The sequence below is a fragment of the Pinus tabuliformis genome, chromosome 3_2, assembly GCF_031772625.1.
Source record: "Pinus tabuliformis cultivar Carrire ecotype Pingquan chromosome 3_2, CPIR1, whole genome shotgun sequence".
NCBI classification, from domain to species: domain Eukaryota; kingdom Viridiplantae; phylum Streptophyta; class Pinopsida; order Pinales; family Pinaceae; genus Pinus; species Pinus tabuliformis.
The window spans coordinates 609,513,882-609,527,046 of NC_142302.1; the positions used below are offsets into that span (position 1 = coordinate 609,513,882).

Below are 13,165 nucleotides of genomic sequence, written 5' to 3' on the forward strand. Positions count from 1 at the left end.
AAATCAGGTCAACTGTTACCTTGACTTGTTGATTTGGGTCGGGTATAGACTCATAGGATTCACTTTCAGCCAAATTGTTTTGGAGAATTTGGTATCTACGGATAAATACTAATTCCCTAGATAAGTAGTTGTATTTAGAACAACAGTTTAAAGTATTTTAGACTTTTCCTATAAGCAATAGATAAGATGAGATGATAAGAAGACCTACTTGTAGTTCCGCTTTCCTCTCGTCTCCCTTGTATTGATCCTGTCACTCCTTCCCATACTTAATACGCTTGAGAAGTACCCTGTAAACACAACAGAAAACAAAGAACCGATAAAATCACACGATCTATTGAATATAAGTGAAAGGAATCAGATACAATTCACACATATAAGCATTATGAAACAATACAAACATATGGAAAAAGGTTCAAACACTTTATTAGATAGAAGAAGGAATTACAACCATCGGCGTCTGATTCAATGCCATTCCTCCAGCTTGGATCCCATCCACATCACTTCAAAAGAATGACAAACTTATAGCATTGCAATACTTGCTTCAAAGCCAAATCTCATAGCAGCATTATCTCCTTACAATTCAACATAATCTAGCCTCTGATCACTTAGATGAGTGGTCAATTTATAGGAAGATGAAGGAGGTTTTTTCATAAATGGTGGCATTGAATGACCTTCCATACTTAGAATTAGTTCCCTGGAGGAAGGGATGAGAGGATAGGATGCACCTTAACTCATTCCTCATCCATTTTCGAGATCATAGGAGTTGATAAGTGAGGGAACCTTCTTGATGACTCCAAAAGATAAGAATATTTCCCAAACCCTATGTGAATTTTGCTCATTCTCGACCAGCGCAGGTGAAAGGAAGCCTAAGTGCTCTGCAAAGCACCCTGGCAGTGGACTCAACTACTTTGCAGCGCACCTTTACAAGGGCTTACCTACGCTAGTCCCTCTAGAGGCTATTTCTGGATGTCTTCAAGTCATGAAACTATATGGGAAGGAGGCATTCAAAGGGGTGACTTGTTTATGGCATGAAGCAACTGAAATTAGGGTTTTATGAGCCCTAAAACACTGATCTGGATGTTGGGATTTGATGTGCCCAAATGGATTTATAACAACCATGATTTTCCTTTGTAAATGAATTCCGACCTTTCCTAGAACCTTTACATTGTATTGCAGAACCATCCCCTGCACGATCTTGGAAGGAAAACCCCACAGATCGCCAATATCCGGGACTTCACCGATATGCTAGTGTGTCGATGCCACATGGAGGAGAGAGAAGGGGGTGGCCCTGCCTTGGTTTTACCATGATTTTCCTTTGTGAATGAATTTTGGCCCTCCCTGGTGATGTCACACCATATCATACGATCACAACCTGCAAGTTTTATTAAGTCAGAACCCTGTCAATCCACTGATCTCCAATATCGCGAGGCTGCGGGGTCGCGGGACTGCGGGACTATGATATCGGCGTTCGACACTGTGAACCACCGATAACCAAAAGTGTATGCTGCGGGACCCCACCTATAGACAATTTGCGATTGCGATTGGCTCTCGGGTCCCCGATATTGTGATTTTCCTTAGTCCTGTGGTGATTTTTTCTTTGATTGTTGGGCTTTCCATGGGTAACTTCAACATGCTCTAACTTCTGATCCAGAAGTCCAATCTTGGACTTCTATATACTGTTGGAAAGATCTTTCCGAGCACTAGGCAATGGAGAGGGTCTGATTTAGCTTTGAGATCTTCAGTTGCTTGGGAAAGTGACTCCAAACTTCACTTCTCTTGGGCAACCTTGACCAATTGAAACCCACAATGCAATGAGTGACAACAAAACTCATAACGAAAACAAAATGAATGTGAATCATGATTTTAGAGACTTCAACTTTGAGTTGAAGACTAACCATATTCCAAAGATTGATATGAGGAAGTTTGATGGAAAGGATCTAGTAACATGGATACTACAGATATCACATTTATTTGATCTACGTGATGTGAAACACACACAAATGCTACACATTGCATCTTTATATGTAGGACCCAATTAGTTTGTGTGGTATTTATTTATTTGTTCCCATAAATCACTTGTCACTTGGAAAAATTTTATGGAGGAATTGGTAGCACACTATGAGGATATAAAGAGAAAGACCTTCTTTAGCAAATTGATAAATCTCAAACAAAAGGGTTCAGTTGGGGAACCCATAGAGGACTTCCAAATATTGAATATCAAGGTAACTGATATTCTAGAAGAGCATCTAGTTGGTCTTCGTAGGGACCTTAAAGGATAACATCAAACATGAGGTTATCCTTGGGGAACCTAAGTCATTAGAGAATGCATTTAGGTTGGCAAGAAAAGTTGAAAGAAAAATTATGGAAACAAGGAGGTCTACCATTCACAACTATAAAGATGGAAGTGTTGCGTCTCCTAGCCTCCCACAACCTGTAAGTTTGAAACCACAATTGTTGGAGAAAAAAGGAGCAAAAGGGCTTTGTTATAGTCGTGATAGAAAATACACTAAAGGTCACAAGTGTGCTAAGAATAAATTATTTTACATAGATTGTGAAGAGGAGGAAGAAAAGGAACAAGAAACATCAAAAGAAGAAGATATACACTAGGAACCAACCCCGGGGATTGAAAAAGAAGAAATGAATCTAAACATATCTTGTAATTCATTGGCAAGAATCACCACTCCTCAAACTCTCAATATAGAAGGATATATCAAGAAGAAAAATATAATATTGTTTATTTATTCAGGTAGTACCCATAATTTTATTCATTGTAAGATAACCAAGGAATTGAATTTCTGTCTATATCTAACACCAGAGTGTCAAGTGATGGCTACAGATGGAGGAACTATAAATTTCTCAAGCATGTGAAACAATATCAATCTAACCATAGGGTAATATGTATTGAATAGTCTAATGCTTTCCATTCAAACATGTGGTGTTGATGTTGTATAATGAGTCCAATGATTACAATCTTTGGGGACGATAGCTTTTAATTTTCAAGAACTTTTCTTGAATTTTTTATGGGAAGGAAACAAAGTTGAATTAAGAGGTATCGCAGGGAAACCTAGGAAGAAAATCGGCTCTAATGGCATGGCAAAGCTTTTGAAGAAGGAACAATGTGGGGTAATTGCAAAATTATGCTCACTAGATGTTCAAGCATCTAAATCATCCATTTCTCCATATCTCTAAAGAGAAATTGACAATCATTCTAAGGTATTTGAGACTCCCAAAGGTCTCCCACCTGTTTATGATCATGATCATGCTATTCACTTGATTCATGGAAGTTCTACTCTAAGCATCATACCTTATAGATATCCCTATGCTTAGAAGAGTGAAATTGAACGTATGGTTGCATAAATGCTAGAGGCAAGTATAATTTGACCTAACCAAAGTTCTTTCTCTTCTCCAGTAGTAATGGTGCACAAGAAGGATGGATCATGGCATATGTGTCCATATTATAGAGAGCTCAACAAGCTCGCTATTAAAGATAAATTTCCCATTACTGTCATTAATGAATTATTGGATGAACCACATGGGACAATTTACTTCACCAAGTTGGATCTTCGTTCAAGATATCATCAAATTAGAATGAAGATGGAAGATATTTTGAAAACAACATTTAGAACTCATGAAGGTCATTATGAATTTTTTGTCATGCCTTTTGGCCTTACTAATGCACTGTACACATTTCAAGGTTTGATGAATTCCACTTTCAAACCCTTAGAAAATTTGTGTTAGTATTTTTTTATGATATACTAATCTATGAAAAGCTTTGGAAAGATCATGTTCAACATGCTGATAGAGTGCTCAAATATTATAGGAGAAACACTTGTATGAAAAACCCTCCAAATGTATCTTTGGGGTACAAGAAGTGGAATATTTGGGTCATATTGTATCTCATGAGGGTGTTAAGGTAGACCCTAACAAAATTAAATCCATCAAGGAATGGAAAATCCCCACAACCTTAAGGAATCTTTGAGGATTTCTTGAGTTAATAGGGTATTATTGAAAGTTTGTTAATAATTGTGGGAAAATAACAACACCTCTAACAACATTACTGAAGAAAGTTGTATTTTTTTGGACTCCAGAAGAAACTAAGGTCTTTGAACATATTACAGAGGCAATGTGTTGAGCTCCGGTCTTAGCTATACCAGAGTTCACAAAATCCTTTATTGTGGAATGTGATGCCTTAATAAATGGCATTGGTGTTGTTTTGATGCAAAAAGGAATACCCATTGATATTGAAAGTCGTCCAATCAAGGGAAAATATTTACACAAGCTTATTTATGAGAAGGAAATGTTGGCATTACTACATGCCCTAAAGCAATGATGCCCTTACCTAATGGGAAGACACTCCAAGGTAAAAGCATATCATGATAGTATTAAAGACTTCTTGGAACAAATATTATCTTCAAAAGAGAAAAAAATGGGTCACAAAGATGTTGGGTTATGACTTTGAAGTCATCTAGAAATATAGGAAGAAAATTTTTGTTGCAGATGCTCTCTCAAGAAGGGATGAGGATGTGGAGGTATTTCTTTGTGCCATTTCTATTATCCAATTTGATTGGATAAATGAAGCAAGCTATGAATGGAATTGTTGAAAATAGCAACAAGAAATGCTAAAAATAGAAGTGCTAAAGATAGCACTGCTATAAATAGTAGTTTGGGTATCAGTGATAGATTAAGCAACAGGGAATGAAAAATGGAAGTGCTAAAAATAGAATTTCTATTTTTAGCAGTTCGGGATGGATTCCAATTTTAGTAAGTGATTAGACTAAAATAGAGTAGTAAAATCCAAATTTGATCTTAGCAACTGTTTGTAAAATAATTAATTAATTCATCTTGAGTTAATTAGTTAAGGATCAAACTTGAAGTCTATGTGGGGACATGCAACAGTTTCTCCATTAATTGAGGAATTTATCCATCAGTTAAAGAGATAAGGATGAGTTCTAATTTGAGTTGTAATTAGTTGGCTCAGTTAACTGAGTCAAGTCTAGTTAGATTGATTTAAACAGTTTGTTTAAATTAATGTGAGTTCAATTAGTTAATGCATGCTTGCATATAACTACTACACTTTAGATAATTGGATATTCTCTCATGAATAACTCATGCATGTCAGTTCAGACAAAGACCTAGTTGAGATCAGAGGAGGGACAATGTACTATCAATTGGATGGATTTTTCCTATAAAGGAAGCTCATCCATGGAGAAAGATTTATTTCCTTCAGGATTGCACAGTTAGATTAGAGGTTAGTGAGTGTGTGAAGAGGCCAATTCACACATGTTGCTTCACTGGACCCCAAGGAAAATTGCGCAAAGAAATAAGAGGCTTGGAGGGCAGAGGAGAAGGTTTGAGAGAGGCCTTTGACTATCTATGAGCAACAAATGGATTGCAGAGAGAGCAGGATAGCTTGTGAGCTGATTCTTTTTGTAATCCAGACTATATTTCCACTTGTATGATAATACAGATTTGGTGTTTTACGCTGAGGTTTTCCCTGGGTTATTTCTTCTGTGTTATGTGTGATTGACTTCTCCTTATCAGTTATATGTGTTCTATTGATATTGCTCATATTCGATTAAGCTTCCACATAATTGTTTGTAGAAGTAGATCAAGTATTATTCTTTAGTATATTGCATTATCAGGTGATCTACAGTGGGAATTTCTACATGGTATTAGAGCAAAGGTGATCAAAGCGGAGAACAATATACTAGAGGAGATTTCAAAGTTTTGAGTTTTGGGCCGCGAGTTTTCAGAGCAGATTTGAAAATTTTTGTGCAAAATTTTCAGAAACAAATAGTAGATCTGGATTCCTTACGGAAAAATATCCCAAATAAAAAAAAAATGGATTGAATGGGAGTTCGGATGAGGGAGATATCGTTGATTTAAAAGCAACTCTTTTTTCCAGAAAATTTCGTGACAGTGGGAAAGATGAAACAGATTGGTGTGCTAGCCAAGAACTTGTATGGACTTGAGGTACAAGATGCATGCAAAGCCTTTAGGAGCAAGGCAAAGGTTATAGACTTGGTGGTTGAGAGGGAGAGTAAATTACCTCTCAACATGCAGCGCCAGAAGAAGTTTCAAACAATTATGGAGGAGCCACGATTGGTGAAGCATCTTCAAGAGGTTGTGGAGCAGCCACAACTAGAGAAGTTGAAAGGAGATCGAGTAGAGACATATACTCATGCAGAGACCTTCAGTAGGAGGAAATTTCAAGCTAGGTGGGCAGAGGGATCACATGCATCCACACCTCCAGGTAGGAGGTGGGGCGATGTGGATTGATCGTCCCAAGAAGGCTGGAATAGGGGCAGGATCCTTGAGGTACCCAACCTCTTTGATTCGACTTTGCTACAGGAGCCCTGACGAGGAGTAGCAAGACTGGTTGAGTGGATAGAGACAGATGCGAATGGAGCGACATAGAGAGCTATAGTGCAGGAGTCCCAGGACTGTGTAGAGCTAGCAGGCTGTAACAATGTGAGAGGCACAAGAGTGTTGCACCAGTGCAGGATGGCACAGAGAGGTGTGCAATGGTGTGAGATGCATGGAGTGTTGCAGCAGCTCAGAGGTCAGAGAGGGAGCACTTGTCAGCAGCAGGTAGAGCTTCAGTATTAGAGTATGTTTATAGCCCAACATAGAGGTCAGTGGGGAGTTTTTTTTTGTTTTTAGAGTTGTTGGAGCAACCACACTTGGGAGAAGTGTTGCATGCAGAACATTCCAAAGGTACAGGATCGGGTTCGAGTTGAATGCCTTTATTGTTAAGAGGGAGTGTTGAAAATGGCAACAAGAAATGCTAAAAATAGAAGTGCTAAAAATAGCACTGCTATAAAGAGCAGTTTGGGTACTAGTGCTGGATTGAGCAACAGGGAATGAAAAATGGAAGTGCTTAAAATAGCATTGCTATTTTTAGCAGTTCGGGATGGATTCCAATTTTAGTCAGTCCCTGGGCTAAAATAGAGAAGTAAAATTCGAATTTGATCTTAACAGCTATTTATAAAATAATTAATTAATTCATCTTGAGTTAATTAGTTAAGGAAAATCAAACTTGAAGTCTATGTGGGGACATGCAACAGTTTCTCCATTAATTGAGGAATTTATCCATTAGTTAAAGAGATAAGGATGAGTTCTAATTTGAGTTGTAATTAGTTGGCTCAGTTAACTGAGTCAAGTCCAGTTAGATTGATTTAAACAGTTTGTTTAAATTAATGTGAGTTCAGTTAGTTAATGCATGCTTGCATATAACTATTGCACTTCAGATAACTAAATATTCTCTCATGAATAACTCATGCATGTCAGTTCAGATAGAGACCCAGTTGAGATCAGAGGAGGGACAGTGTATTATCAATTGGATGGATTTTTCCTATAAAGGAAGCTCATCCATGGAGAAGGATTTATCTCCTTCAGGATTGCGCAGTTAGATCAGAGGTTAGTGAGTGTGTGAAGAGGCCAATTCACACATGTGGCTTCACTGGACCCCAAGGAAAATTGCGCAAAGAAATAGGAGGCTTGGAGGGCAGAGGAGAAGGTTTGAGAGAGGCCTTTGACTGTCTATGAGCAGCAGAGGGATTGCAGAGAGAGAAGGATAGCTTGTGAGCTGATTCTTTTTGTAATCCAGACTATATTTCCACTTGTATGATAATACAGAGTTGGGGTTTTAGGCTGAGGCTTTCCTCGGGTTATTTCTTCTGTGTTATGTGTGATTGATTTCTCCTTATCAGTTATATGTGTTCTATTGATCTTGCTCATATTTGATTAAGCTTCCGCATAATTGTTTGTAGAAGTAGATCAAGTATTTTGCTTTAGTATATTGCATTATCAGGTGATCTACAGTGGGAATTTCTACAGGAATAATGATGAAGATGTGTGGACATTCATTCAAAAGTTGCAGTAAGATCCCAGTGGATCTGATAGATTTATCTGGAAAAATAATTCACTATGGTATAAATATCGCTTATATTTATGTAAGGATTCCCAAATCAAATTAAATGTTCTTTTGGAATTGCAGACCTCTCCTATAGGAGGACAGTCTAGATTTTTAAAAACTTACCACAGGGTCAAAATGGATTTTTTTGGGGATGGCCTTAAATTTAATATTCAGAAGATTGTGGCAGAATGTTTGGTTTTTCCAACAAAATAAAGTTGAGACAATTAAGACCCCAGGTCTTTTACAACAATTAGTCATTCCAAGTCAGAGTTGGGAGGAGGTCTCAATGGATTTTATCACGGGTTTACCTAAGTCTGAAGGAAATAGAGTCATCATGGTGGTAGTTGATAGACTTACCAAGTATACACACTTTTGTGCATTATCTCAACCTTTCAAAGGTGATACAATTGCTATTGCATTTTTAGAAACAATTCAAAAGATACATGGAAACCCAAAGATTATTGTAGTGACAGAGTTCCCATTTTCACTGGAAATTTTTGGACAAAACTATTTTCTTGTCTTGGTACTCAATTACATAGCTCATCTTATCATCCTCAATTTGATGGGAAAGCTGAGATAGTGAATAAATGTTTGGAAGGATATCTTTTTTTCTTTGTATCTGATAAACAAATACAATGGGTCAAGTGGTTACCTCTAGAAGGATGGTGGTATAACACTTCCTTCCATACTGCAACAAAAATTACCCCATTTATGGTGCTTTATGGAAATCATCCACTTTCCATCACATCGCCTTTAAGATACAATTCTAAGGTTCAAGGAGTGGGAGTTCACATCAAGCATCAACAACAAGTTCTCTAACTCTTAAAGGTTAACCTAACTCTAATGCATAATCAATTGAAACAACATCCAAATCAACATCGCAGTGAAAGAAGTTTTGAGGTGGGAAATTGGGTATTTTTACGACTACAACCATATAAACAAATGTCCCTCAAGTAAGCTAAGAATGATAATAAATTATCACCAAAGTAATATGGCCCTTACAAGGTGTTGAAAATATTGGTACTATGACATGCAAAATGGAGTTGCTTGCATATTCGCGAGTACACCTAGTTTTCCATGTTTCATGCTTAAAGAAGGTTATAGGTGACAAGCTCCTAGTTCAAACTATATTGCTAGAACTTGACGAGGAAGGAAAAATCATATTGGAGCTTGAAGCAATCATGGAAGTAAGAATTTGACAGCTACGAAATAGATCAATTTCAGAGGATCTCATTAAGTGGAAGAACTTACCTATTGAAGATTCCACATGGGAGGATGAGTATTTTATACGGAAGCATCCATAACTACTCAAGCATTCAAGGCAACACTTTTTTGAAGGAGGGGTATGTTAGGTCCTTATAATACTAGTGTAACCCCCATATTCTTATTGTTGTGCCCCATAGAAGCCCATTACTGTTATTTTCGTGCCCTTACATTATTATTGTTATGTCAGCCCTAATTATATTTTGACCCTTTAGACTCTTATATTTACCAATGAGGTCTTGTCATTTGAATCATCCAAGAATTGTTCATTTATGTAATGTAAAGGGAAGTTTCCCCCTCGAAGTGGCTTATTATCAAGTCATTGATCTATATTTTCTTATGTTTCTGCATCATTTTGATCTGCATGCATAACAAACTCTAGGTTGAAGAAACTTTTTATAATTAGATGGATAATGATCATACATTACAAGAAGAGGCTCGTGCCACGTTTATCCAAGACTATAAATCTTCTTTGATCAGAGCTAATAACAATTACACCGACGAGAGCTAATAATTGTTGAACCAACAAATTATGTCATATGTCAAAAATATGCCTCTCCTCATTCATCTATGCTAAGTCAATATTCAAATTTAATATAAATATTATTTTTTCCACATAAAAAAATGGGCAAAGGACTTTCTTAAAAATAAAACAAAATTGAGTATGAATTTAATATTGGTAAACAAATCATACCCTACTAAATGATTTGTAATTTGATGTTTCTATTTTTTTCACTAGGATCCTCATTAAGAGAGATGTGAGCTCTAATAACTTGTAAATAAGAATCTAAACCAAAGAAATCTAAACATTAAGTTACAAACATACCTTAAATGCAACTTGTGATTTCTTCAAAAATTATCTTGTTGTATTGAAATGAATAACATATTAAATTTATCTTGTTGTATTGAAATGAATAACATATTAAATTTCAGTAGGGCTCATTTAACTTAGTAAAAATGATATGATTTGTAATTATTTAAACAAATAGTGGATGATTTACATTATTATTATTTTTCCTATAAATGATGTGAAATAATAATGAATATTTAATCGTTTTTAGTTAAAAAGAACAAATATAGAGGAAACATTAATTTTTTTTAAATTTTGTTAAAAATTAAGTGAGAATATCTTGAAATAATAAATTTAAGTTTGTATAATGTAAATACTTAAAAATTAAGATTTTCCAATGCAATCATTCAATTTATACATTAAAAATTTACAATCTAACAAATTAACAATTATGAAATTAATTAATATGCCAACCATATTGTATATCCATTAAAATAAATCTGTTTTATGTCTATTAAAATAAATCAGAGAAAATAATATGGTTTTGGAATTTATAGCCATCATCCATTGTGGGTCATCGTACTCTTAAATGTACCGTGAAATTACTTATGATGCGTGAAGTTTAATTCAGAATTTCCTAAATGTTTCAGTCACCGCTGTCCTCTAAAGCACCAATTTTATTGTCAAATTATTGACGACTTTACCGGGTTTCAGTAATGTTAAGCGATTTATCAAAAATCTTTATATATGAATATAAAGCATGAGACATAAATTATTCATCTGACAGTTTGGCCGAGTGGTCTAAGGCGCCAGATTTAGGCTCTGGTCTGAAAGGGCGTGGGTTCAAATCCCACAGCTGTCATTTTATCTATCTTTTATATTAATAGTATATTTCGTATTTTCATGTAAATATGAATTTTATCTATCTTTTATATTAATAGTATATTTCGTATTTTCATGTAAATATGAATTCAAGGTGTGGGTTCAAGACCTACAACTCTGCCTTTCTTCAAATTTTTTATGCAGATTTGAGTTTACGGTGTGAGTTCAAATACACAGCTCTTTATTGTATTTTTCATGTAAATATGAGCTTAAGATGTGGGTTCAAAACCTACAGCTCTGCTTTTCGTCAATTTTTCACGCGCAAGGCAAATTCTCCTATAATCCATTATTTTTTTCCGGAGTTGTCTATAATGCGACTTTTTGAAGATTCCGGTGACGGAATCCGGCGGAAGAATTGAGGTCAAATCTTGATTTCTTGCAGTTAAAATGGTTTTTTAACTGTATATTTGGATTCAGCACCCTGAAAAACCCCTGGGACACTTTCATCGTGCAGAAACTAGCTATCAAACTTGCGATTCCAATAATTCCTGTCGGATTTCGACCGGAAAAATCCGCCGGAAAGGCTTTCAAAAAGTCGCGTTATAGACAACTGCTTTTTTTCCTATTATTATGCAGATATGAGTTTAAGGTGTAAGCCCAAATCCATAGCATTTTATTATGTAAATATGAGTTTAAGTTGCGGTTAAAATTATATAGTTTTGTTTTTGGGTCAAATTTTAATTTATAATTTATGGGATTTTCGATAGATGGTGGGTGTTTTGATAAAACATTTTTTGACGTGAAGTCACCAGTTCAAGTCCTCATCTCAATGAGGGTAAAATATTAGATATGATGAAGATGTAGTCTCACCAAGCTTTAAAATATATATATATATATATATATAATGCAAATTATGCCCTAATCCACTATTTTTTCTCTTTTTTGTATTTTTATGCAAATAAGAAAGCAAGAAAGAATTTTTTTTTACGTTTACGAGACTAAAGATAGCCTATGGGAGAGACTGCTTCTTCCTCTGGTTGATGTATTCGACACTTTCCCAGTGAAACCTCACAATAAATGCTCCTAGCTTCTCGACAAACCCTTCGCTAAATAGATTATCCCAAGAGCTAGTTGCTAGAGTATCTGCATAACTTTGCATGTTGTCTTTGAAGGCCTCACATTCTAAAATGAAATGCTTTTATGTTTCCACTTTCCCAGAAGAACAAAAAATACATAATCTTTCCTCCCACACTTCTTTTGGCCTTTTCCAGTGCCCTGTTTCAGAACGGAGTTGATGAGAATTAGTCCTTAATTGAGCAATAAGAATTTTAGCTCTCCAAGAAATATTGACCTCTATGTACGCTTTTTGTGTTGGCATTTTGGCACAGGTGTGGCGCTATGATACAGGTGTTGTCCTTGATGGCAACTCTCTTTCATGACAGATCTCAGTCCAGACTACAAGTATGAAGAGAAATTTCATATACGCAGGTTCGTTAAGCCCAAGTTGCGTATACACGCTGGTACTCTATATACTAAGTCGCGGATACGCAGGTTAGCTATATACGAAGCCGCGTATACATGCAGAGTCATGAACATAAACGTGCGTACATGTCGAGAAGCTTCCCTTTGGTCCGTGGTAGTTAGTCCTCGGTACTTGTGCCCATGTCTTTGGACTAAAGTATCTCGACAGACGTGTTGATCTCTAGTTTTGAAGTTAATGGTATTGGATTTCTATGGTTTTGGCCCTTGGTATTGAGCAAGGCCTAAAGCTATATAAGGAGAAGAAAATCATTAGGCATGGTGTATCGAAAAGACTTGAATATCTGAAAAGGGAAGAGATCTTGTATGCAGGTTCTGGGTTTCTTGATCTAAGCTAAGGAGAGAACACACCGGTTGATGGAAGACTAGATCTAAGGACAGATCGGGATCTAATGGTTTGAAATACACTATTATGATATGGTTGATTATGCGTATTTCTAGATCTGCATACTGACGCAATATTATGTTCTGGGTCTAACTGATGTCTGGTACAGCTGCAAGTTAAGAGAATTTATTTTTAGATTTGTACGCAGGTTTTCTTCGGTAAAAGCGCGTGTATACGCGGGTTGCTCTCATTGAAGTAGCGTATATCTTTTGAAGTTTGATTTTTGGGGTTGCAGTTGGGTCTGACTGCTATTGCAGAGTTCTATAGTCTGCTCTGTGTTCTTGTGACTGGTGTTGACAGGGTTTCAATGGTTCAGTGATTCAAAGATTGATGATGCTAGTATTGGTTGTTTTTGTGCTTCAATGATCTGTTATGAAAGTTGAATGAATTGTGGTCTTCAGATTGTAATGTTGTGCTTCAGGAATATCCAGTCTGAAAATGTATGAAA

The 13,165-nt window shown here is 36.2% G+C and overlaps 1 non-coding gene across 1 annotated transcript; it reads left to right on the forward strand.

Moving 5' to 3' along the window:
* Nucleotides 1-10,753: 10,753 nt before the first annotated feature.
* Nucleotides 10,754-10,833, forward strand: TRNAL-UAG (transfer RNA leucine (anticodon UAG)). Its single transcript has one exon. It is a non-coding gene; the product is annotated as a tRNA-Leu (tRNA).
* The last annotated feature ends 2,332 nt before the right edge of the window (nt 10,834-13,165 follow it).